This window comes from Ranitomeya variabilis, chromosome 1 (genome assembly GCF_051348905.1).
Source record: "Ranitomeya variabilis isolate aRanVar5 chromosome 1, aRanVar5.hap1, whole genome shotgun sequence".
NCBI lineage: Eukaryota > Metazoa > Chordata > Amphibia > Anura > Dendrobatidae > Ranitomeya > Ranitomeya variabilis.
In genome coordinates, this window is record NC_135232.1 from 991887685 (window position 1) to 991912477 (window position 24793).

Consider the following 24793-nt stretch of genomic DNA (forward strand, 5'->3'; position numbering starts at 1 on the left):
TCTATAAAAGTTTGAAGATTACACCTTCCTTTCTGCCTGTCACAAAAGAGTTGCATTTGTCCGCATTCAGTTTGGCCTGCAGCATCAGGCTTTATCCAGGGGCACCACGAGGAGGAACGGACTCACTCCCATACACTGCTTAGTCTTCTTCTGCTTATAATTTAGATAATATCTTTTGCTCTGATATTTAGTGTTATGCTTAATGTTCTTCTGCTCTTTGTTCTGCAGCCTCTTGTTCTTCTGCTTCTCGGTCTTCCATGTCGTCGTCTCGAGGGTCGTCGTCTCCGGGGTCGTTGTCATCGGGGTGGTCTTCAGGGTCATCGTCTCCAGGGTCGTCATCATCTCAGTGGTTGTAGTCTCTGGTGTCGTCGTCATCTTAGGGGTGGTCTTCCGGGTCGTCGTCTTTAGGGTCTTGAACTTGGAAATGTAGCAGAAGGCACAAGAAGGCTGAGAAAATGCCGAGAACCAGCTGATGGAACTGGAACTCGGATGGCTACCCGAAGGTCCAAGAGCCAATGGAACTACCGAGGACCAGCTGACGTTACTGGAACCCGGTAACTAAGCAGGAGGTACCCATGCCAGAAAGCACTACCAAGGACCACCTGACGTTGGTGGAACTCGGATACCCAGAAGGAGGCACCTAAGCCAAAGGCTCTGCCCGGAACCAGCTGACGGTACTGGAACCAGGATGGGGAGCAGAAGGTACAAGAGCAAAAGACACTGCCGAGAACAAGCTGACGGTACTGGAACCCGGATGGGTAGCCAAAGGTCCAAGAGCCAATGGAACTACTGAGAACCAGCTGACGTTACTGGAACCCGGTTACTAAGCAGGAGGTACCCATGCCTGAAAGCACTACCAAGGACCACCTGACGTTGGTGGAACTCGGATACCCAGAAAGAGGCACCTAAGCCAAAGGCTTTACCCGGAACCAGCTGACGGTACTGGAACCAGGATGGGGACCTATTCAAGATTGTCTTCCTAGAGCCCCAACTAGCGGTGATGGAGCAAATGGTCAGCAGGGGGAGCAGAGTGTAGGCCGAAGCCTGCACTGGTGGCAGCTTTGTGTCTGCGTGGCGTTTGCAGGACACGTTGCCGGCTACACAGCGGGGGAACAGCTGGCATTGCTGAACCCCACTGACACATTGGCTGGTGTTTTTCTCTGTGCAGCCAGCACCTCCGGGCACCAACTGGCGGTGTTAGAGCCCAGGGTCAGCAGGAGGAGCAGAGTGTAGGTCGTAGCCTGCACTGGAGAAAGTTGAAAGGGAACCTTTAACCCCCCCAGGCGTTTGTTGCTGAAAGAGCCATCTTGTACAGCACTAATGCTACAAAAGGAAAAGCTGGCTCTTTTAATTATGCTCCTTGCAAACGCTGAACTAGACACTTATGAAATGTGTCCCCTCACACCGTAAAACCATCCCGGAGGTGGGACTTTCCTTTGTAATGTGACGTAGCACAGCCGTCATTCCTACCCCCTTGGCGCCGTGCGCCGCCTCCTCAGCGTTGTTTGATTCTGTCCGGGAGCCTGCGCTGTTATGTTATCCCTTGGCCAGGCGCACTTAGCGCTGCCCATCTTCTGACATCATTTGGTGTCAGGCTGGCTGCGCCTGTGCGGATGTGCTGCCCAAGATCCCGCCTCGCAGTGTCATCTAATGTAATCCCACTGCGGGCCTGGGATCCATGGGCATATCCTCGCCTCTCACTCCCCTCCCTCCGGCTTCTTCAGACTGTGCGGCGCCATGGCCGTGGCATGCTATTAGGGATCAGCTGACGGCGCACAGTCTGAAGAAGGCGGAGGGAGATGAGTGAGGGGCGGAGGTGAAGATATGCACTGCGCATGCCCATGGATCCCAGGCCCGCAGTGTGATTAAATCAGAAGACACTGTGAGGCGGGATCTCGGGCAGCGCGGCCGCACAGGCGCAGCCAGCCTGACACCAAATGATGTCAGAAGACGGGCAGCGCTAAGTGCGCCTGGCCAAGGGATAACATAACAGCGCAGGCTCCGGGACAGAATTAAACAACGCTGAGGAGGCGGCGCACGGCGCCAAGGGGGTAGGAGTGCAGCGCTGCGTCACATTACAAAGGAAAGTCCCACCTCCGGGACGGTTTAACGGTGTGAGGAGACACATTTCATAAGTGTTAAGGTTCAGTGTGTGCAAGGAGCACAAGGAAAAGAGGCACCATTTCCTTGTGCAGCATTACACGCTAAGGAGGCGCCGCACGGCACCATGGGGGTAGGAATGACGGCTGTGCTGCGTCCCATTACGAAGGAAAGTCCCACCTCCGGGACGGTCTCACGGTATCAGGGGGACACATTTTATAAGTGTTAAGTTCTGCGTGTGCAAGGAGCTAAATTAAAAGAGCTACCTTTCCCTTGTGCAGCATTACTGCTGCACAAGGTGGCTCTTTCAGTAACAAACGCCTGGGGGGGGGACAGGTTCCCTTACATTTCAGTTGTTGTGTCAGCGTGGCGGTCGCAGGACACATTGCCGGCTACACAGCTGGGGATCAGCTGACGTTACTGAAACCCAATAACATTGGGTCGTATGTTTTTACTGTGCAGACGGCACTTCTGAGCCTCAACTGGCGGTGTTGGAGCCCAGGAATTACAGTTCAGGTGGTAGAAAGATGAACACAACAGGAGACCTGGATACTGTAGACACCCAATTATTTAATCAGGAAGAGGAGTGGCAAATTCCTGCGAGATTCAGGTCTGGTTCATTTTCAGAAAAGTAAGCCGGTCAACGTTATCGGAGGATAGTTGCATGCGACGGTCTGTTGGTACACCACCTGCAGCACTAAAGACGCATTCTGATAATACACTAGCCACAGGGCAAGCCAGCACCTCCAATGCATACTGGCTTAGCTCTGGCCATGTATCCAGCTTAGAGACCCAAAACTTGAAAGGGGAAGAGTCGTCTGGGAGTACAGTAAGAGGGCAAGATATGTAGTTTGTCACCATCTGACGGAGTTGGGCCATACTGGTCTTGCCTTGGGCAGAGGCACTGCTTCTGCTCCCTCTTTGTGCAGAGCCTCCTCCACTGCCTCGACGCACTGAGCTGCTTTGTAACGCACTAGCAGCACTGCTCTCAGTTGGACTGGAGAAGATGATGGAATTCACCAGTGTGTCTTGGTACTCCCACATTTTAAGCTCCCGGTTCAACGGTGTGATGAGGCTTTGTACATTGTCCCGGTAGCGAGGATCGAGGAGGGTGTACACCCAATAATCAGCCATGTTGAGAATGTGGGCGATGCGGCGGTCATTTCTCAGGCACTGCAGCATGTAATCAACCATGTGCTGCAGACTGCCAACTGGCCAAGAAACGCTGTCCCCTGCTTGAGCCATGATCTGTGCCCGCTCTTCATCACCCCACCCTAGCTGTACACACTGACTACTGGACAATTGTGTAACTCCCTCCTCTGGACGGATGTCTTCCTCCTCCATTGACTCCTCCTCATCCTCCTCACAAAGTGTCCCCTGCCTATGCCTTTGTGAGGAACCACGTGGCGCTGACTGTCCAGAAGCTGATGGAAATGGTGACTCCTCATCCTCCACCTCTTCCACAACATCATCCCTTAGCGCTTGCAGTGTTTGTTGAAGCAGGCAGATAAGGGGGACAGTCAGGCTGACTAGTGCATCATCTGCACTTGCCATCCGCGTGGAATAATCGAAGGGACGCAAAACCTGGCAGACGTCCTTCATAGTGGCCCACTCTGTGGTTGTGAAGTCTGAACGGCGCGGAGTGCGACTTCTTTGCGCCTGATGCAGCTGGTACTCCATTACTGCTTGCTGCTCACACAACCGCTCCAACATATGTAACGTGGAATTCCAACTGGTAGGTAGGTCACATATGATGCGATGTTCCGGAAGGCGGAATCGGCGCTGCAGAGCTGCAATGCGCGATCTTGCTGTGCTGGAACGCCGCAAGTGAGCACACTCTAGGCGGACCTTGTGCAGCAGTGCATCAAGATCCGGATAGTCCCTCAAAAAACTCTGCACGACCAAGTTGAGCACATGTGCCAGACATGGGATGTGAGTGAGGTTGCCAAGGGCCAGAGCTGCCACCAGATTTCGGCCATTGTCACACACTACCATGCCTGGCTGGAGATTCGCTGGCACAAACCACACGTCGCTCTCCTGCTTGATGGCATTTCAGAGCTCCTGCGCTGTGTGGCTTCGATTCCCCAAAGAAATTAATTTCAAGACGGCCTGTTGACGTTTGGCCACGGCTGTGCTCATGTCGATCGAAACAGGTAAACGTTCACGGGTCCATGTGGAGGTGGACTGTGACGGCTCCTACAGCGATGATTCTGAGGAACTTGTGTATGGGGAGGAGTCAATGCTTACAGACTGGATTCCTGCAATCCTTGGAGTGGGCAGGACACGTCCTGCGCCACTCGCACGATCTGTACCCGACTCAACAACATTAACCCAATGGGCAGTGAGGGAAAGGTATCGCCCCTGCCCATGGTGACTGGTCCACGCATCGGTGGTGAGGTGGACCTTGCTACTGACGTCGTTCAGTAGCGCGTGTTTTATGTGTCCCTCCACATGCTTGTGCAGGGCAGGGACGGCTTGCCTGCTGAAATAAAAGCGGCTGGGCACATTGTACTGTGGGGCTGCCAATGCCATCAAGTCATGGAAGCTGTCAGTCTCCACCAGCCTGAATGAGAGCATTTCAAGGGACAGTAGTTTTGCAATGCCAGCATTCAGAGCCTGTGCTCGGGGGTGGTTTGCCGAGAAGGGCCGCCTTTTCTCCCATGCCTGTACTACCAATGGCTGTAGACTGGGCTGGGAGTGTGAGGATGACTGGGAACATGGTGCTGCGGGTGGAATTACAGTGGGTCTCTGGACAACAGTGCCAGAGGTTCTTCCATGGCGATCCTGGGAGGAAGCCGAACCAGCTGTGTGTGAGCTGGAGGAAGAGGCAACACGAGCTGAAGAGGTGGTAGCTGCCGCTGTTGGTTGGCCTAGCTCTTCAGTGTGTTTTTGTAACTCCACCGTGTGCCTGGTCCGCACATGTTTCCACATATTTGAGGTATTGAGGTTGCCGACATTTCTCCCTCTTTTGATTTTCTGATGACACACCTTGCATTTGACAAAGCAAATGTCATCTGCAACTGTGTCGAAAAAGGACCAGGCACTGCAAGTCTTGAGAGCGCCCTTTTTGGCTTTTGGAAGAGACATGCTCCTAACGGGTGCTGAAGTGGAGGCTACAGGCTCCGCAGTCTTCCCCCTCCCTCTCCCTCTTTGGCCCGTTCGGGGAATCTCTTCCTCAGAGCTGCTCCCTCCACCTTCCTGTTCCTCGTGCCACGATGGGTCAAGGACCTCATCATCTACACTACCCTCTGCCACCAACTGCTCCTCCTGGGTAGTCTCGGCAGCACAGCATGCACCAGAAAGTGGCACCTGAGTGTCATCATCAGATGCGTACTGCGGTGTGGTGACCGGAGGCACTGGCCCACCCGCCTCTTCAGAGTCAGAGAGACAAAGCTGTTGCGCATCACTGCACACTGCCTCTTCTTCCATTTCTCCAATGCTGCTTAGCTGGCCCCCTGTTTCCAAGCCAAGAGATGCAAAGAACAGAAGTAGAGACTGCTCCTGTCCTGGGCTCTCTGACTGCCTGGACAATTTGGCAGGTGGTGAAGAGACAGAAGGGTGCTCTCCAGTGCTCTGTGCCTGAGAGGATGTCCATCCGACAACGGCTTCAATTTGGTCTTCATGCAGCAGAGGTGTACGGCGCTCTCCGACTAAGCTGCACATGAAGGACTGTTCCCTGCTGAAACTGGGTGATGATGAGTCGCTGGTGCCCGCAGCAGGCACAGAATCCCCACGTCCTCTCCCTGCTCCGCGCCCACACCCACGTGCCTTACTCCCTGCCTTTTTCATCTTGGTTGACTGATAAAGATAAGCAGAAGAGTACTAAGGGCTTAGTGTGCTTATTCCTGAACAGCTCCTAACAGGTATAAGAAACACTAATTTTCTAAAGTGTGGACTAGTATAATATGTATTAATAAGTATTAATATGAGCTAATGTGGCCTACACAACTGTAAAGTGGTGTGTTTGGTGAACTTTATTATTTATTTATTTATTTTTTGGCAGAACTGACTACAGGGCGAGCTGCACTCACACGGAGACCGTGCAGACAGCCGTAAACGGCGCTGCAAGGCCCAAAAAACCTCCTCTAGGTTATCCTATGTAGTGTTTTTCCACAATTTAGCTGGATACGGGTGGAAAGCCACTAATAGGAAATATTTGAAAAATTGTGCAGTAGGCTGCACTATTAGCAAAAAAGGACAATGTATTTTACGGTATGAGGCAGTGACGCACCCTGAGCTGGATACAACCGGCTGTGGCTGCACACAGACTACAGGACGAGCTGCACTCACACAGAGACCGTGCAGACAGCCGTAAACGGCGCTGCAAGCCCCAAAAAACATCCTCTAGGTTATCCTATGTAGTGTTTTTCCACAATTTAGCTGGATACGGGTGGAAAGCCACTAATAGGAATTACTGGAAAAAATGTGCAGCAGGCTGCACTATTTGCAAAAAAGGACAATGTATTTTACGGTATGAGGCAGTGACGCACCCTGAGCTGGATACAACCGGCTGTGGCTGCACACAGACTGCAGGGAGAGCTGCACTCACACGGAGACCGTGCAGACAGCCGTAAACGGCGCTGCAAGGCCCAAAAAACCTTCTCTATGTTATCCTATGTAGTGTTTTTCCACTTTTTCCACAATTTAGCTGGATACAGGTGGAAAGCCACTAATAGGAAATATTTGAAAAAATGTGCAGCAGGCTGCACTTTTAGCAAAAAAGGACAATGGATAGAACAGTATGAGGCAGTGAACCACCCTGAGCTGAATACAACCGGCTATGGCTGCACACAGACTACAGAGTGGGCTGCACTCACACACACACACACACAGAGAGACCTTGCAGATCGCTGTGAAAACAGCGCTGCAAGGCAAAAGCAAGGTGAACACACAGCGGTTGCTAAATTAGCCTGGTAAAAGCACAATGAAGCAAATCGCTATCTCAAGTGGCCCTCAGTCAGAACACAGCGTCCTATGCCTAACTGAATTCACAGCAGAGTGAGCCAGAAATGGCGGCAGCATTTTTTATAGTGCATCATGACATAATTTCAGCAGCCAATCACAGCCTTGCCAGTAGTTACATGCCCACCATGCTGAACAGGATGTGCCCACACTTGTAATCATTCCTCATTGGCTGAATTCGTGCAGTTTGAATTCTGGGCACTTCCGATTACGGTATCCGATATGCGGTAAATATCGGAACTCGGTATCGGAATTCCGATACCACAAATATCGGCCGATACCCGATACTTGCGGTATCGGAATGCTCAACACTAGTCAGCAGTGATGAGCCCTGGTGCAGTATATCATTTTGCATAGCCTCGTCCAATGCAGTACAGATGTGGTGCAAATCAAGTTTGCGGAGTGGGTAGATGAAGGACCTCTGCACACTTCTGCACATTTTTGACATTGCTAATAAGATGGTTACAGCTGACGATGCCATCATCTGCATCACTATTTCGGTCATCTACATGCTGGAGCTCACTTTGAATAGTTTGCTGGAGCCGGTGGAAGCAAGAGGACGATGTTGAAGGTATAAGAATATCCCTAAGTTCAGGACTTTCATTGCACAGGCAGGTGCCAAGGGAGTGTGGATTACAGTGATCGAGGGGAGTTCATGGTACCAGACAAACTGATAGTGAAGGTGTAGGCACCGAGGAACAAATAAAGGAGGATGAGGAGGAAGTGGTGATGGGTGCGCAACAGTCAGGAGATGAAGAGGATAATGATCCCCTCTCTGTTGTCCGTGGTTGGTGGGAGGGGATGGAGGAAGCAAGCTTGTGTGTTACCATGCCACAAACTCACCATGGACTTGGACCTCATGGAAGAGCCCGACACACGAGTGCTTTCTTGCTTCACTACCTGCAACATGATGCCCATATTGTTAGGATTAGAAATAGTGCTGACTACTGGGATCCACTCTGTTAGATCAATGGAATTAGAGTAAATTTTGCCAGGTGCTTTTGCCCTGGAAAAGGACGCGTGCATGGTGGAATATTGAAACATGCTGGTAGACAATCTTAAAAGTGGCCTTCCCCAAGACAGCAGTGAGTGTGCATCACAGTTATAGGCTTCCAACTCTAGGAATGTCAAGTCATCAATGCAAAAACATTAGCAGCAACAGCAGTGTAATAAAGGTACCGTCACACTAAGCGACGCTGCAGCGATAGCGACAGCAATGCCGATCGCTGCAGCGTCGCTGTGTGGTCGCTGGAGAGCTGTCACACAGACCGCTCTCCAGCGACCAGCGATGCCGAGGTCCCCGGGTAACCAGGGTAAACATCGGGTTGCTAAGCGCAGGGCCGCGCTTAGTAACCCGATGTTTACCCTGGTTACCAGCGTAAAAGTTAAAAAAACAAACAGTACATGCTCACCAGCGCGTCCCCCAGCCTCTGCATCCTGACGCTGACTGAGCTCCGGCCCTAACAGCAGAGCGGTGACGTCACCGCTGTTGCTTTCACTTTCAGTTTAGGGCCGGCGCTTTAGTGTCAGGAAGCAGAGGCTGGGAGACGCGCAGGTGAGTATGTACTGTTTGTTTTTTTAACTTTTACGCTGGTAACCAGGGTAAACATCGGGTTACTAAGCGCGGCCCTGCGCTTAGTAACCCGATGTTTACCCTGGTTACCAGTGTAAAATATCGCTGGTATCGTCGCTTTTGCTGTCAAACACGGCGATACACGGCGACCTAGCAACCAAATAATGTGCAGACCTTCTAGCAGCGACCAGCAATTTCACAGCGGGATCCAGATCGCTGCTGCGTGTCAAATACAGCGATATCGCCATCCAGGTCGCTGCAACGTCACGGATTGCTGGCGATATCGCCTAGTGTGACGGTACCTTAAGTTGAAGAAGCAATTTCTGTGAGTCGTTTCACACATTTTTTTGGACCAGCCCGTGCACCATCAGAACTGAGTAAAAGTCTGATACATAGTGAACAACTGGAGAGGAATGTGCAGGAGTATCTAGAGCTCAACTTCAATGACATCAGGGAGGGTTTGGACCCTTTGGCATTTTTGGTCTTCAAAAATGGAAGAGTGGCCTGAGCTTGCCTGTCACGTCTTGGAGGTTTTGTCATGCATAGCAGCCAACGTTCTCTCAGAACATGTCTTCAGCACTGTTGGTGGTGTCCTGATGGATAAGCACATCCAGCTGTCCCCTGAAAGTGTAGACCGCCTAGCTTTTATCAAGATGAACAAGTCATGAATCTCCAATGATTTTTTTCACTCCCGTTGCAGACTGGGTAAACTAGGCAATGATGTAGTTTTTAGTGTGCTGCATTGATCTCGCATTATTGCAGTTTGTGACATCTATCATATGGCTTCTGTGCCTGCTGTTCCTACAGCAACTCCAAGCTGTGTCTCCAACTGGTGGGTGGTCTTTAGTGGAAGGGGTATCAAAGCCCCATTATACTATTTCTACTCTAGGGAAATTGATGCCACTTTAGTGGTGTCTGCCCCTAATTTTTTGGAATGTTTGGACTCCAAGTTGGGTCTCTCTCTTGTGTGTTGCCTGTAGCAGTATGGCTCCTAGACCAACAGGTCTGCAGTTACTTTCAGTAAACTACCTGTGTTACTCTCCTTAAATGATGTTTCTAAATATAGTAGTCTATGAAGCTGATGTTTTTGCCACCTGTGTGTGGCTGAGCAGAAAAGCAGCACAGCAGGCCTAGAACGATCCCTCGCCCACCTCTTCATTTGAAATGAAATTCAAAGCTGTAAATACTTTCCCATTTCTCATAAATGGCTCATGCCTGACTGCTGCTTTGCCATTATAAAAATTTTATTGTGGGTCAAATGATGCCACTTTTTCTGGTGTCTGTCCCTAATTTATGGAAATGTGTGGACTCCAAGTTGGGTCTCCTTCATGTGTGTTGCCTGAATTTGGCAGTGCTCTCAGAGCACCAGGCCTACACCTGTCACTCATACATGTGTTACTGATCAATGTTTAAGCTAGAAATGCTGGTCCAAGCCGTGTCCCATGCATGGCAATTTTAACCCCTTCCCGACATGTGACGGTATAGTACGTCACATGTCGGGACCCCCGCTTTGATGTGCGCTCCGGCGGTGAGCGCACATCAAAGTCGCGACATGTCAGCTGTTTTTTACAGCTGACATGTGCGCGCAATAGCGGCGGGTGAAATCGCGATCACCCGCCGCTATTAACTAGTTAAATGCCGCTGTCAAACTCAGACAGCGGCATTTAACTACCGCATCCGGCCGTGCGGCCGGATATGAGCGCATCGCCGACCCCCGTCACATGATCGGGGGTCGGCGATGTGTCAGGAAGGTAACCATAGAGGTCCTTGAGACCTCTATGGTTACTGATTGCCGGTGGCTGTGAGCGCCCCCCTGTGGTCGGCGCTCACAGCACACCTGCAATTCTGCTGTGTAGCAGCGATCTTATGATCGGTGCTGCATAGCAGAGCCGATCGGGCTGTGCCTGCTTCTAGCCTCCCATGGAGGCTATAGAAGCATGGCAAAAGTAAAAAAAAAAAGTTTTTAAAAATGTGAAAAAAATAAAAAAAATATAAAAGTTTAAATCACCCCCCTTTCGCCCCAATCAAAATAAATCAATAAAAAAAAAAACCAACCTACACATATTTGGTATCGCCGCGTTCAGAATCGCCCGATCTATCAATAAAAAAAAAGCATTAACCTGATCGCTATATGGCGTAATGAGAAAAAAATTCGAAACGCCAGATTTACGTTTTTTTGGTCGCCACGACATTGCATTAAAATGCAATAACGGGCGATCAAAAGAACGTATCTACACCAAAATGCTATCATTAAAAACGCCAGCTCGGCACGCAAAAAATAAGCCCTCACCTGACCCCAGATCACGAAAAATGGAGACGCTACGAGTATCGGAAAATGGCGCAATTTTGTTTTGTTTTGTTTTTTGCAAAGTTTGGAATTTTTTTTCACCACTTAGGTGAAAAATAACCTAGTCATGTTAGGTGTCTATAAACTCGTAGTGACCTGGAGAATCATAATGGCAGGTCAGTTTTAGCATTTAGTGAACCTAGCAAAATAGGCAAGCAAAAAACAAGTGTGGGATTGCACTTTTTTTGCAATTTCACAGCACTTGGAATTTTTTTCCCGTTTTCTAGTACACGACATGCTAAAACCAATGATGTCGTTCAAAAGTACAACTCGTCCCGCAAAAAATAAGCCCTCACATGGCCAAATTGACGGAAAAATAAAAAAGTTATGGCTCTGGGAAGGAGGGTAGCGAAAAACGAAAATGGAAAAACGGAAAAAGCTCCGGGGGTGAAGGGGTTAATATTTGTACTCTGGGTCAGTTGGGCGGTTGGAGACATGTGACGCAGGTATAAACAAGGGTACTTGGGGTGCCACCTCTGAGGACTGTACTGTTTGTGATGTTAAGATGGAGGAAGAGGAGGAGAGGCCACTTGATGCAACTCTTGCCATCCACTAGAGCACATGGCCTCTGGCCCTCATCTACAAGGTATACTGCTGTGCGGCTGCCATAGAAGGGGTGTCCAGTAACAGAAGTTGTCAGATGTCTTTCGGTAGGATGAGCCAGTGTTTGTTCAGTAGAGCTTTCAGTAACATTACCACCTACCGCAAGTACACCTTGAAAACCAAGCCTAATCCCCCTTCCAAAACAACCTTGCTTTTTCTCACTCGTGTTGGATGTACCTTTCCCCTCTTTTAACCAGTTTCATAACTCTAGGCCCACACCTGTTAGTCACCTGTCAGTAAATTAACAACCTGTATTTATTTGCTGAGCTAGTGTGGATGGACCACAAAATTAGCACAAAAGATTTAGATGCTGAAATGTGGACTCTTGGCTGGACCACACTATTAGCAAAAAATATTTAGATTCAGAAATGTGGCCTGGTGTCTAGACCACACTATTAGCAGAAAATATTTAGATTCAGAAATGTGGCCTGGTGTCTGGACCACAATGTTAGCAGAAAGGATTTAGATTCAGAAATGTCACCTGGTGTCTAGAACACACTATTATCAGAAAAAAAATAGATTCAGAAATGTGTCCTGGTGTCTGAACCAAACTATTAGCAGAAAAGATTTAGGTTCAGAAATGTGGTCTGGTGTCTGGACCACACTATCAGCAGAAACTATTTAGATTCTGAACTAATGCCTGCATCACAGTATTAGAACAATCAATTTAGATTTCAAAATGTGGACTGCTGCCAGCACCACAATATTAGCACAAATGATATAGGTTCTGAAACGTGGACTCTCCTGGCTGCATCACACAATTAGCACAAATTATTTAGATTCTGAGCTGTGGACTCCTGCCTGCACCACAGTATTAGCACGAACAATTTAGTTTCTGAAATGTGGACTCCGGCCTGCACCACAGTATCCGCAAAAACGATTTAGATGCTGGAAGGTTTATTTGACACAGAATCCTACCTAGCCGAACTAACTGACAATAAACTGCCTAAATATCTGACTACTTGCAGCAGGAGCAGCCTCTCTGTGATGCTACACTAACAAAATGACGCAAAAACAACATGTCCGCTTTTTATATGTAGAGGAACATGTGATTTTGGCAGCCAATGACAGAAGCCCTTTTGTCTGGATGTTGTGGATGGTTTCTTGGCCCTCATTGCCTGCCTGAATCTCCACAAATTAAGTTAATAAAAAAATACAGTTCACCACTACTCTGAATTCTCCCCACACCCTCCCCTCAAACACATCCCCCCGCTTATCATACAGCACCACTATCCTAGCCAAAGTCCTAACAAAAGTATTAGTGGAAACACGATCATTTACCGAGCTTTGGCAAATTAAATTTAAGAGGTCAAATAAGTAAAAATTTGGCATGTGCATAAGTACTTACCACATTTGCAATGAAGCCCCTAAAAAATTCTGGTGCAAGCAATTACCTTCCTAAGTCTCATGCAGCTGTCATATACAACTGTCACCCACAGGATTTTTAACGACTGGGGGCAAAAATTCACTTGATCCTTAGCACTGTGACAAAGTGGCACTGAGAATTAAAGCCCCTTAACAACCACCATTAAAAGGTGTATTGGCGGTCATGAAGAGGTTATACTATGTTTTCTATATTCTCCCTTTAAATCTACTATATAATTGTCTAAGGGTCACTTCTGTCTGTCAAGGAAATCCCAAGTCGCTGATTGGTCGCGGTCAAATGGCCACTACCAATCAGCGACGGGCACAGTGCCCGCTCCATACTCCCCTCCAGTCAGCGCTCACACATGGCAGCGTTAACGGACCGCGTTATGTCGTGGTGTAAATCACTCCATTAACACTGCTATTAACCCTGTGTGACCAACTTTTTACTATTGATGCTGCCTATGTAGCATCAATAGTAAAAAGATCTAATGTTAAAAATAATAAAAAAATAACAAAATCATTATATACTCACCTTCTGTTGGCCCCCGGATCCAGCACAGGCCTTTTCCGCTCCTCGCGACTGTCCGGTCCATGAATTGCGGTCTCGCGAGATGCGGTCTCACGAGACCACTACGTCATCATCTCGTGAGACCGCAATGCACTCTTGGGAATGGATTGTCGCGAGGAGCATTGGTAAATGCCTGGGCTGGATCCGGGGGCCGACGGAAGGTGAGTATTTAACTATTTTTTATTTTTATTCTTTTTTTAACAGGGATATGGTGCCCGCTGTGCTATATACTGCGTGGGCTGTGTTAGATACTGCGTGGGCTGTGTTATATACTACATGTCTGAGCTATATACTATGTGGGCTGTGCTATATACTATGTGGCTGTGCTATATACTGCGTGGCTGTGCTATATACTATGTGGCTGTGCAATATATTACGTGGCTGTGCAATATAGTACGTGGCTGTGCAATATATTATGTGGCTGGGCAATATACTATGTGTCTGTGCTATATACTACATGTCTGTGCTATATACTACGTGGCTGTGTTATATACTACGTGGCTGTGCAATATACTACGTGGCTGGGCAATATACTACGTGGCTGGGCAATATACTACGTGGCTGTGTTATATATTATGTGGGTTGTGTTATATACTACGTGGGCTGTGTTATATACTACATGGGCTGTGTTATATACTATGTGGCCTGTGTTATACGCTACTTGGCTGTGCTATATTTCTCTGCTGTATCTGTGCATCATGAATCGTGGTATGTGTTAAGGAGGGGGGCCCACTGAGACTCTTTCGCCCGGAGCCCTCAAAAACCTGGAGCCTGCCCTGGCTTCACTGATTGGTCATGCCCGGCCCCGAGCAATCAGCGACAGTCGCATCCGCCCGCGAATTGGTGCGGAATTTGAACCACGCTTCGCTAATTGGTTGCGGCAGGCCGAATCCTTAGTATGAATTGCATTATTCTGAAAATTTCATAAATGAACTACATACATATTCTAGAATACCCGATGCATTAGAATCAGGCCACCATCTAGTATAATATAATCTCAGATCATTGTAATCTGTGGTACTATAGCCATGGTCAAAACTTTTTAGACTGACACAAATTTTGGTTTTCACAAAGTTTGCTGCTTCGGTGTTTTTTGGTCTTTTAGTCAGATTTTTCTTTGTTTGATGAAGCACAATTATGAGCATTCTATAAGTTTTTAAAATTTTATTGAAAAATGCATCAAGTTTATGCAAAGTCTCAATATTTACAGTTGTAGACACTTAATTTTCAAGGCTTTTGCAAATCGTCTTAACAAGCAAAACATTGAAATTTTGTGTCCAATACCAGGAAACTCCCCCAGATCTCAATCCAAAAGAGAACCTGTGGTCAAATCTTAAAAAGTGGGGGAGGAAACAAAAACACAGACATTGTGATAAATTCCAAGCACTTATTATGTAAAAAAGAATTGACATCAGTCCGGATTTGTTCCCGAAAACTGATATTCAGCATGTCAGGACGAATGGCAGGAGTCTTGAAAAATCACTATAAATATTGAGTCTTATTTGATATACAATACCTACTTGTATGCATAAATTTCTGTTCGCATCTGCATTGTGGCAGATTACCATTTTTTAAACTGTGTACTATTGTATAACAACATAACATGATATTGATCTGAATTGAAGATTGGTATTGGCAATCAGTTCTTAGCGGTTATGCTTGTTCTTTATTTCTTATATTAAGGTCAAGATTTGCAATTATTTTTCAAAATTAAAGTGCTGAGTATTTCAGAAATCATAATATCTACAGTATGAGTAGCAGAGTATAAATTTAATTTTTTTCTTTTAGAAAAGACGTAACACTAACAATTCTGTATTTACTTTTTAACAGTTTTGTTGAAGTGTCTCAGATTTCGAATGCACCAATTGACTACATCAAATTACAGGTATTCTATACATAGTAGGTATTGTATGACATACAATATTTTGAATAATTGTAAAAAGAATTTAAAAAATGACAATTTTTTTAGAAGTTATAGTCAGGGAATGTGATGAGCGAATTCATATTTCTTTAGTAGTTTTGACTTTAAAGCTCTTCTAACAATGATATCCCTTCCTGCTTTATTTGTACATTGTTTTATGTGTTTCGTTCAGGAATCAGGATGTTGCTACTTCCTGAAAATGAGTAGACAAGCGAAAATAAGAAAGAAAATAGACAAATAGGAGCCAAAACTTCCTAAAATGAGCAATTAACCATGCACATAGAAACAAACACAAACAAACATTGGGCAGATATTGGTGAAATTATGTTCTAATTCAGATTATGTAGCTTCATTCTAAAACTCACAAATATGCATAGAGAGACAAAAGTCAGTAGTTTTCATTAAAAGTAATAGGCCAGTAATATTTGAATGAACTGCTTCTATATGAAATATCGCATCCGGATAAGGACACTTGAGTGTAAAAGTAAGTCCATATGGGTATATCCCACCCATAATCTGCAGAGAAATCTGGAAGAAAATCCTCATTAAACATTGGATTAAATTATGTACACCGTACATTAGTACAGATATCATCACAATGTCCACACACATCTTTGCCTAAAGATCTAAATTCCTCACAAAGATGAAACAGAAGACTTTCATGTCTATGCTATTCCAATACCTTTGACACTCATTTTAGAAGGAGGAATACTAGCAAAACAAATAATTTTTTGTGCCGTACAAAAGATACTTGGTTTTCGGCAGTGCATCGTCCTGTGTACACAGGACTAGTGGTACCTAGAACAATAGCAGATCATTCAGTGCTCATCTGAAGAGTAGTCTACCTGAGTAAACAGGCTATTAAATGATCACCATCAGCAAACAAGTGGCCAATCTACAGCCATTTAATTCCGCTGGTTTTGTCATGTAATGGACCTTTATACACATGTAATCAAAGCAAGGGACCATCTGCTGATGACAACCTGGTATTCATAATAGTAACATTACAGGCTTGGGAATAGTGAACTTGCAGCTCCATGGACAATTCTGTACATCCACTTTTTTCATGTGATACCATTTTAGAGTATTCAGATAAAGTCTATAACTTCTTTGTCACCTGGTTCAGGTTACATTTTTTTGTATTATTTCTTGCACAAACAACTTGTGCTTTTGAAGTTAGAAATTGAATTGCTGAAGAAGCCAGCAATGGCGAAACATGTCGGGGAGGCAGCTGGTTAACATTTTAGAGCAGATTGACTATATTGGCAACATATGCTAAGCAGTGGTCTGCGGCCTCTTTGATCTAGATGTCATTTACATGGACAACACTGAATTAATGTCCTGTTCTATGCCTCACATTTAGGGAAACATCAATGCTTTCCCTATGAATTAATAGTCAGTGAATATTTCAATGCTACCTTACCGAGAGGAGAAGAATTGAATAATACTTACCCCCACGGAAAACCAACTAAACAGTGAAACTGTTCACTGGAACTTGATGCTACTAAGATGGGAAGCAATGAATAATACTTACCCCCAAGAAAGTCCATAGATAATGGAACTACATAGCCAGTCCACTGTGAAGTGAAGGAACCACCTACCCCTAGTGGTTAATTAATTGTCAGTAAATAACTAAACAATAAAGACACTGCAATTTTAAATAAGCACTTTACTAATATAAATTAATTTAATTTCATCAGCAAAAGTTATATTTTAATCTAGCAATCTTTAGTTAGAGTCTAGTTGCCATCAGCTAATTGTAAACTACTAACTCAGCACTATGTGTGCTGTAGCCTGCTTTCCTGGGCTTACATCACTAAAGCTACCAACCTCAATGATACATATCTCCCCTCAAGGCTCTGTCCGGTGGCCATCCTACATACCGCCCTCTGTCCAAAGCCGGTGAAGCTTGGCACCTTCCGCTAACAAACAGTGCACCCTCGAAAGTGCATCAGAATTGCCATGCAGTTTCCTGGGTCTGTGATCTACATGAACGTTAAAATCCAGAAGTGTTAGATACCACCTGGTAACTCGGACATTGTTCCCCTTCTTCTCCCTCATCCACTTCAGTGGGGCATTGTCTGACACTAGCTTGAATATCATGCATAAGAAGTAGTACCTTAGAGTGTCCAACACCCACTTTATGGCTAAACATTCCTTCTCCACTATGGAGTAATTCATCTCTCAGGATGACAGCCTCAGACATAGATACATTATGGGGTGCTCTTACCCATTCACCTTTTGTGAAAGGACAGCACCCAGCCTGATATCTGATTTTTCCATCTAGACCACAAACTCCTAAGAGAAATCTGGTGCCACCAACACATGACTAGCTTCAGTTCCTGGAAGGCTGTCTCAGCTTCTAGAGATCACTTAGCCTTAGCCGACTTTGTCCCCTTAATGAAGTCCATCAAAGGGGTGGCTACCATGGCAAAATTAGGGCTAAACTGGCAGTAATAGCCCACGATGTCCAGGAATGCTCTGACGTCCGCCCGGAGCTCCGTGCCGCGCACGCGCACGCACCGTTCGGGGATTTCCTCACCACCACGGGCACATGCCGTTTATTCTGCGCATGGGTCCCATTTCTACCTACTATTATCCATTTCCAGGCTTGTGCGCACTCCACGCATGCGCTGTGGTGCGCCCGGCCTGCCGGATGTTTGCGGCGTTGCCGCGGGGATGGGCGGTGATGACGCACAGTCCTCCCGCCCATACCCCGTGGTGCGCCGCTGCATCCGGTGGCCGGGCGTTCCCGCATCATGATGGATGTGCGCCGATTGGCCATTACATTCATACTTACTCATATATATTGTTCAACCCTTCCAACACTTAGCCACGCCTCCTGACGAAGCCTGCTCGGCGAAACGTACGTCGAGGCCCTCTCCTGTCTGCACTACACCACGCCGGAGCCCGGTGCCCGCCATGTCCCAAGGTAAAATATTGGCTATCCGTCCAGTACATGTACATTATGCCTAGGAATGGTGGTTAGGCGCCGGGTACACTTGCCCTATCCTGAATTTGCATAGGCTTCAATGGCACTTGATTGCTGGAGTTGCTCCCTGGATTCATTTGCCACTGCAGCATTTATCTTAGCCTTTTGGAAATGCTCCTCAGCGGTTGTTGATATCATTATTATTGTCTTTTTCTGGGCATAATTCTTTCATGCTCAGTTTGTAAATTCAGCATCCATTTTGATTGTTATTTTTGGGCGTTTTCCGGCAGTAGTGAGTTCAGGTCATCTGGATTTGTTGTGTCCTTTCCCAGCCACCTATAACATCTTGCTGGCTGTTGGTATTCATTGGCATGCTTCCTCTCCCCTTCCACTGTTTTTGTCTATGTTTAATTATCTGTGTATTTGATACTTAAATAAAAATTTATTTCAGTTTTGGTACCTCTCTTTGCTTGGTTGCTTTTTTTGCTATTTATTAGTGTTATTTCCACCTTGTAACCCAGCATATCGTTTATAGGTTTATATATTTCATGGCATAGAGGTAAGCCCTCTGCTGGCCAGGAGGGAATTTCTTGGTTTAGGTGTTTGGTTTAATTTTTCTGTATCTACAGATTCCCTTACAGGTTTTATGGATTATAAGAAGCGTGACAAATCCTGGGTTACACAACTCGGGACGGTGTTCGGTGAGAAACGGCCAATCGATAAGGATACACATGATATTAAAGACCTGAAACTGAAAATTAGAGATCTCTTGAAAAAGAGAACCAAAGTGTGGTGGAACAAGGCGGCTTTAGAGCACTATTTGCAGAAAGACATTGTCCCCCGAGGTTTACGTGTTCAAATTTTTCCTACCTTGGGCGTGGAGGATTCCACCTTCACGGCCAGGTGGGAGGAAACCCTCACCAAGTGTTCAAGGACTCTCCTGGAACTTTTGGTGGGAGCCGACAAGAGGTCTCTTGAAAGCCTTGAGAAGGAAATTGAGACCACACGGGAACAGATTCAGGGGGCTATTTCCAACGAGGATTGTAAAAAATTTGATTTGACCCTCGAGGAGGAACTTTCTAAGTGGGAGGTGGAAATACAGAGCATTAAAACGAAGAAATATTTACGGGATTTGGAAGATTACCAAAATAACCGTGTGTTTCGGTGGCATCAGAAATTCCCCAAAAAACATCCCAGGTCATATTCCATCTCTAGCGTATCCACCGCCTCTGGGGGAGCATGTGGAGACTCTTTTTTAGACAAAGATGGCGGTCTGGGGGAAGTATCCCGTCCTCTGCAAACGCCCACTCCTACTATCAAAAAGAAAAAACATCATTACAATATGAGAGACAAGAAGGCCAGGAGGTTTTAAAGGTAATTAACTTATCACAACACGTCTTGAGTATATCACAACTAGAGGTGCTATCCAGGGGCCTGTCCTTTTCACCGGTGGAGGGCTCCGATAGGTTTACCCTGATTAAAGACCTACAACTTTTTGCGAGAAAGCTAATTTTCAAAAAACATTTTGCCTCCAAGATAGATCCTTCAATGTCTCCTACCGACCTTCAGGTCCTGAGTGACCTGGAGGCTTTAGAGGCGGAGAATAACTGTACTGCCTCCCCCTCCGCCCCTACACATCTCTATCGGCGGTCCTTGACCTTTCCGCCCTTGTCTGCCTGCCCCCCAGTAGAAATTTTTGTTAAGCTGGTGGGGAAAGAATTTGACCAATTGAGTACTGATCTGAGTCATGACAATTTATCCCCCCTTCTGAGAAGGGCTGTCAAGGAGCTAAGTGACATGAAGGACGTCGTGATTAAGCAGGCAGACAAGGGCGGCAATGTTGTGATCTGGCCGGTTACACTTTATGAGGCCGAGGCTTTCCGTCAGCTACTGAGACCTGATCATTATAAAAAACTCGAGCATATACCTTTATCAGGTTTCCAACAGAGTCTCAAATTTCTTCTTGATGCGGGTGTGGAATGTTCAGCCATAACTCATAAAATGAGTGATGCTCTCTTCCCTGAATTTCCCGTTGTTCCCACTTTTTATTTGTTGCCCAAGGTTCACAAGGACCCCTCATGCCCACCAGGCAGACCCATTGTCTCGGGCATGGGGGGTCTTTGTGAGCCTTCATGCCAATTCATTGATTTTTATTTGAAGAAATGTGTGGAGACTCTTCCTTCATTTGTAAAGGACACTACCGATGTGCTGAGGAGGCTGGATGGCCTTGCTCTTGAGGACGACATGTGGCTGGTCACCTGCGACGTGGAGTCCCTGTACACGTCGATAGGCCATGGCCACGGGATGCGGGCTGCTAAATTCTTTTTGGATATGACTAATCTTGGACCGGAACTTATTAATTTTATTTTGGAACTTCTGGAGTTCATTTTGACTCACAATTTTTTTGTGTTCAAGGACCGCCCCTTCCTACAGCTCCAGGGCACTGCTATGGGGGCGTCTTGTGCGCCCTCGTATGCTAATCTGTTCCTGGGGCTGTGGGAGAGGGATGTGGTCCTTGACACACCCGGTCACAGTTCCGTCATCTCGTGGCTACGGTATATCGACGATATTTTCTTCATTTGGCAGGGCTCCTCGTCGCAGTTGGACACCTTTCTGAGCCATCTTAATACCAATGCCTTCAATATCAGGCTGACCTGGAGGTATAGCCAAACATCCATTGATTTTTTGGATTTGGCGATTTCCAGGCAATCCGATGGTTCAGTAGCCACTGATGTCTTCCGCAAGAGCACGGCCACCAATGCACTCCTGCATTTTTCCTCATCCCACCCGCCCAAACTTAAAAGTTCCATACCCATTGGTCAGTTCCTGCGTGCCCGCAGGATCTGCTCCAGTGAGGGTGCCTTTGTTAGACAGGCGGGGGAACTGACACGTCGGTTCAGGGACAGGGGTTACAGACGAAGTGATATCCAGCGAGGGTATTCGCGTGCCCTCCATTCAGATAGACCCTCGCTCTTGGTTGGACAATCCAGGAGGTCTTTGGATAATAACGCCTCAGCACCACGGTTCATTACCCAATTTAATTCGAACTGGTCAAAAATCAGTGAAATTTTTAGGAAACATTGGTCGGTCCTCCTGACGGATAGGGATTTATCAGGACAACTAACTCCATATCCATTAATTACGTGGCGAAGATCACGCACGTTACGCGATACCCTCTGTAGGAGCCATTATGTCCCTCCCAGGAGCACCCCTTTTGGGCAATTTGGTGTCAGTTCCAAGGGCCCCCCCTGGGGCTGTTTCCCGTGTGGCAGTTGTTCTGCCTGTAAATACATTTTGAGAACTAAAGAATTCACCAACTCCTCTGGCGACACTACGTACAAGATCGTGCATCATATCACTTGTAACACAGAGGCGATCGTCTATTACGCTAAATGCCCCTGCGATCGCATCTATATCGGCATGACGACGAGGGCATTTAAGGTTCGCGTGCAGGAGCATATCAGGGACATTAAAAGTTCTGCTACGTGTTCTGAGCCGCTCCAATTAAAATCCATCCCGAGACATTTCTTGGATGTCCATAATAGCAACCCTAAGGGTCTGAGTTTCCGCGGTATTGACCACGTCTACATGGGGATCCGCGGTGGTAACTTGAAGCAAAAACTCCTCCAAAAAGAGACACGTTGGATGGTTAATTTGAATACACTTTCACCCACAGGTCTCAATGAGGCCATCAGTTTCAGGTCTTTTCTATGAATCCAGCTTGGTTTTAATTTTATTTTTTCGTGTTGGGTTGTTATGTAATTTATGGTCCTGGTGGTTTAGCCATCTGTGCATAGCATCTCTTTTATCTATTTAGTAATTGTTTTTATTCTTCACTAGGTTTTTTCAACTACCTCTTCTTCTATGCCACATTTCTGCTTTTGGGATCCCGTGATGGACTCCACTATATGGACGACTGCCGCGTCTATTGGATCTGTGAAGATGTCATTATTCATTATTTATTGGACTACGGCCTATTAACTTTCCCTTGTGGAGTGTTTCTAGTTTATAACCTTATTTACTTTCTGTGGGATGGACTGTCTATTCTCTGACATTTTTGTTTTCGCTATGTCATATGTGCTATTTATTCTTTACAGTAACACTTTACCCAATTTAACATCAATAGTTTTGCGTACGTTCCCAGATTGTTGTGCACATTTGTTTAATTTATGACATGTACCCTTATTTAGTATGGACTGTTGTTCATATATATGTTTTTTGGGGGAAAAAAATTTAAATATCCTTTTTGGGCAGTTGTGACCTCATTTGGGTGGCCATCTATTATAGTATTTGGGTATATATTCACACCTTTGTATGCCTTTTCCTTTTTTTTTTTTTTGTTATATACTGTCCTAATTTATCAAATGTGTCTTGGGTAGCTGTAAATTCATATATGGGCGGCTACTAATTGCATTTTAGGTGCACAAGTATACTTTTGTATGCTCCCTGTTTTGTTATATGCTGTTCCAATTGATTCAGCTGTTTTACTTTGTTTTCCACTGAATCTATAGCACTCTAATTACCTTTTAATGCACCTTATTGAATAGTCCCCTATTTGGGAATAATATGTTGGTCCGTCCCGCAGTATCTCATGACCTGACATCATTGGCCAGTGCAGTCCTATTCCTCCATTGCGGCGGCCGTCCCTTCGGTGGTTGCCCTGTGTGGGTGTAGGTGTCTGCCCGTTCGAGTTGGGTGTTTGCGGCGTTGCCGGGGAGACGGGCGGATATGACGTCCGCCCGGAGCTCCGTGCCGCGCACGCGCACGCACCGTTCGGGGATTTCCTCACCACCACGGGCACATGCCGTTTATTCTGCGCATGGGTCCCATTTCTACCTACTATTATCCATTTCCAGGCTTGTGCGCACTCCACGCATGCGCTGTGGTGCGCCCGGCCTGCCGGATGTTTGCGGCGTTGCCGCGGGGATGGGCGGTGATGACGCACAGTCCTCCCGCCCATACCCCGTGGTGCGCCGCTGCATCCGGTGGCCGGGCGTTCCCGCATCATGATGGATGTGCGCCGATTGGCCATTACATTCATACTTACTCATATATATTGTTCAACCCTTCCAACACTTAGCCACGCCTCCTGACGAAGCCTGCTCGGCGAAACGTACGTCGAGGCCCTCTCCTGTCTGCACTACACCACGCCGGAGCCCGGTGCCCGCCATGTCCCAAGGTAAAATATTGGCTATCCGTCCAGTACATGTACATTATGCCTAGGAATGGTGGTTAGGCGCCGGGTACACTTGCCCTATCCTGAATTTGCATAGGCTTCAATGGCACTTGATTGCTGGAGTTGCTCCCTGGATTCATTTGCCACTGCAGCATTTATCTTAGCCTTTTGGAAATGCTCCTCAGCGGTTGTTGATATCATTATTATTGTCTTTTTCTGGGCATAATTCTTTCATGCTCAGTTTGTAAATTCAGCATCCATTTTGATTGTTATTTTTGGGCGTTTTCCGGCAGTAGTGAGTTCAGGTCATCTGGATTTGTTGTGTCCTTTCCCAGCCACCTATAACATCTTGCTGGCTGTTGGTATTCATTGGCATGCTTCCTCTCCCCTTCCACTGTTTTTGTCTATGTTTAATTATCTGTGTATTTGATACTTAAATAAAAATTTATTTCAGTTTTGGTACCTCTCTTTGCTTGGTTGCTTTTTTTGCTATTTATTAGTGTTATTTCCACCTTGTAACCCAGCATATCGTTTATAGGTTTATATATTTCATGGCATAGAGGTAAGCCCTCTGCTGGCCAGGAGGGAATTTCTTGGTTTAGATGCTCTGACATCCTTCTTTGAGAGTGGTTTTGGCCACTCTGGATCGCATCAACTTTATTTATTTGGGGCTTTATTTTTGCCCCTGCCTAAAATATGTCCCAAGTATTTAGCTTCCTCCATTCCCATGGCATATTTCTTCAAGTTTATGGAAAACCCTACCTTCCGTAGAGCATCAAGTATTGCCTGGACTTTGCCCAGATGACTTCCCCAATCCTGGCTGAAGATCATGATGTCATCCAGGTAGGCCACTGCGTACCTCTTGTGGGCTGTGAGGATCCGGTCCATGGCTGTCTAGAAGGTGGCTTGTACTCCTTGTAACCTAAATGGCATCCTTCTGTACAGGAAGCATCCATCTGGCATTGAGAAGGCAGTCTTCTCCTTGGCATCTTGGGACATGGGAATTTACCAATATCCTTTGGTAAGGTCAAGGGAGGTAATGTATCGGGCCAGCCCTAGCCGTTCAGTAAATTCATTGACTCCAATCAAATCATTCAGCTTCCTATCGTCATTTTCCATCTGGTTTCGGCACTAAGACTATGAGACAGGACCAGCCACTCTAGGACTCTTCAATAACTTACAGGCTCAGCACCACTTCACCTCTCCGAGGGCTTTGGGAATCTGATATGACTTCAAGTTCACC

At 46.5% G+C, this 24793-nt stretch overlaps 1 long non-coding RNA gene across 2 annotated transcripts in view; it reads left to right on the top strand.

The window, feature by feature from the left end:
- Positions 1-23933, top strand: part of LOC143782516 (uncharacterized) — an 80506-nt gene extending 56573 nt beyond the window's left edge. For both annotated transcript variants that reach the window (XR_013216995.1, XR_013216991.1), the window contains exons 3-4: positions 15352-15406; positions 22215-23933. This is a non-coding gene — a long non-coding RNA (uncharacterized LOC143782516). The remainder of the gene's footprint in view (positions 1-15351; positions 15407-22214) is intronic.
- The last annotated feature ends 860 nt before the right edge of the window (positions 23934-24793 follow it).